This window comes from Anastrepha obliqua, unplaced genomic scaffold, assembly GCF_027943255.1.
Source record: "Anastrepha obliqua isolate idAnaObli1 unplaced genomic scaffold, idAnaObli1_1.0 ptg000371l, whole genome shotgun sequence".
In the NCBI taxonomy this organism is placed as follows: domain Eukaryota; kingdom Metazoa; phylum Arthropoda; class Insecta; order Diptera; family Tephritidae; genus Anastrepha; species Anastrepha obliqua.
Window position 1 is genome coordinate 1 of NW_026562352.1, and position 2,500 is coordinate 2,500.

General features: G+C 31.4%; 1 non-coding gene across 1 annotated transcript in view; it reads left to right on the top strand.

The window, feature by feature from the left end:
* The first annotated feature begins 609 nt into the window (after nt 1-609).
* LOC129252775 (large subunit ribosomal RNA) overlaps nt 610-2,500 on the top strand; it is a 3,986-nt gene continuing 2,095 nt past the window's right edge. Inside the window, exon 1 of the ribosomal RNA XR_008583635.1 lies at nt 610-2,500. This exon is cut by the window's right edge and continues 2,095 nt beyond it. This is a non-coding gene — a ribosomal RNA (large subunit ribosomal RNA).

Sequence of the window (2,500 nt, forward strand, 5' to 3'; positions counted from 1 at the left end):
GATCACTTGGCTCATGGGTCGATGAAGAACGCAGCAAACTGTGCGTCATCGTGTGAACTGCAGGACACATGAACATCGACATTTTGAACGCATATCGCAGTCCATGCTGTTATGTACATTAAATTCAATTTTAAAGTACTGCTTGGACTACATATGGTTGAGGGTTGTAAGACTATGCTAAATAAGTTGCTTATTCTTTTATAAAAATAATTGAATTTAAGCAAATGTGTATATTATTGGATTTTAAATAATTCATAATATTAATAGCAAAAAAAATAAAGATATATAATGAATTTTATTTATTATATATTCTTTAAAAAAAAAATCCTCTCAAATAAAATGAAATGATGAAAATATTGAATCTAAGTATTCTTTACAAAAAATTTTCATATTATTTATATATATATATAAAATAATAATTTATATATGTAATTAAAAGGAGGAATGTCTAGCATAAAAATTAAATTTTTTATTCTAGGATTGCCTCATTTTACATTATTATTATTTTTATATATTTACAATATATAAAAGGAGAAAAGAAAAATAGAGATGAAAAGATGATATAATTTTTTTATTAAATTGTGAGAAGATAAAAAAAGAATATTAAAACAACCTCAACTCATATGGGATTACCCCCTGAATTTAAGCATATTAATGAGGGGAGGAAAAGAAACTAACAAGGATTTTCTTAGTAGCGGCGAGCGAAAAGAAAATAGTTCAGCACTAAGTCACTTTGTCTATATGTCAAATGTGAGATGCAGTGTATGGAATATCTTAATATCTAGTATGAGAAATTAACGATTTAAGTCCTTCTTAAATGAGGCCATTTACCCATAGAGGGTGCCAGGCCCGTATAACGTTAATGATTACTAGAAAGATATTTCCAAAGAGTCGTGTTGCTTGATAGTGCAGCACTAAGTGGGTGGTAAACTCCATCTAAAACTAAATATAACCATGAGACCGATAGTAAACAAGTACCGTGAGGGAAAGTTGAAAAGAACTCTGAATAGAGAGTTAAATAGTACGTGAAACTGCTTAGAGGTTAAGCCCGATGAACCTGAATATCCATTATGAAAAATTCATCATTAAATAATTAAAAAAATAATGTGCATTTTTTTCATATAAGGACATTGTAATCTATTAACATAATAAAGTATTTATCAAAAGATCATTGGTGATATTAAGTTTATTTAAATTAATTTGCTTTTTAAGCATATTAACATAAAATAAATACTAATGATTTGATAAAGTGTTGATAGATTTTATTATATATAATGCTAAAATTCATTTTTTGAATTTTACAAAAAATTTAATATCTATGATATTAATATTTATTTGTATGCATTTATATGATTAACAATGCGAAAGATTCAGGATACCTTCGGGACCCGTCTTGAAACACGGACCAAGGAGTCTAACATATGTGCAAGTCATTGAGTTTATTAAACTTAATGGCATAATTAACTTAACTTAAATATAATGGGATTAATTTTTAGTCTATTTTTTAATAAATAGTCAATTAATTCAATCCCGGGGCGTTCCATATAGTTATGTATAATGATAATTTATTATTATTTATACCTCTAACTGGAGCGTACCTTGAGCATATATGCTGTGACCCGAAAGATGGTGAACTATACTTGATCAGGTTGAAGTCAGGGGAAACCCTGATGGAAGACCGAAACAGTTCTGACGTGCAAATCGATTGTCAGAATTGAGTATAGGGGCGAAAGACCAATCGAACCATCTAGTAGCTGGTTCCCTCCGAAGTTTCCCTCAGGATAGCTGGTGCATTTAAAAATTATATAAAATAATCTTATCTGGTAAAGCGAATGATTAGAGGCCTTAGGGTCGAAACGATTTTAACCTATTCTCAAACTTTAAATGGGTAAGAACCTCACCTTTCTTGATATGAAGGTTGAGGTTATGATATAATGTGCCCAGTGGGCCACTTTTGGTAAGCAGAACTGGCGCTGTGGGATGAACCAAACGTAATGTTACGGTGCCTAAATTAACAACTCATGCAGATACCATGAAAGGCGTTGGTTGCTTAAAACAGCAGGACGGTGGACATGGAAGTCGTAATCCGCTAAGGAGTGTGTAACAACTCACCTGCCGAAGCAACTAGCCCTTAAAATGGATGGCGCTTAAGTTGTATACCTATACATTACCGCTAAAGTAGATGATTTATAAAACAATTTCGATTGATTTATAAATTTTGAAACTTTAGTGAGTAGGAGGGTACAATAGTGTGCTTAGAAGTGTTTGGCGTAAGCCTGCATGGAGCCGCTATTGGTACAGATCTTGGTGGTAGTAGCAAATAATCGAATGAGACCTTGGAGGACTGAAGTGGAGAAGGGTTTCGTGTGAACAGTGGTTGATCACGAGTTAGTCGGTCCTAAGTTCAAGGCGAAAGCCGAAAATTTTCAAGTTTTTAATAAAAAAAAAATATTAATAAAAATATATTTAAAAATAATTAAAATACTTGAATTATTTTGAA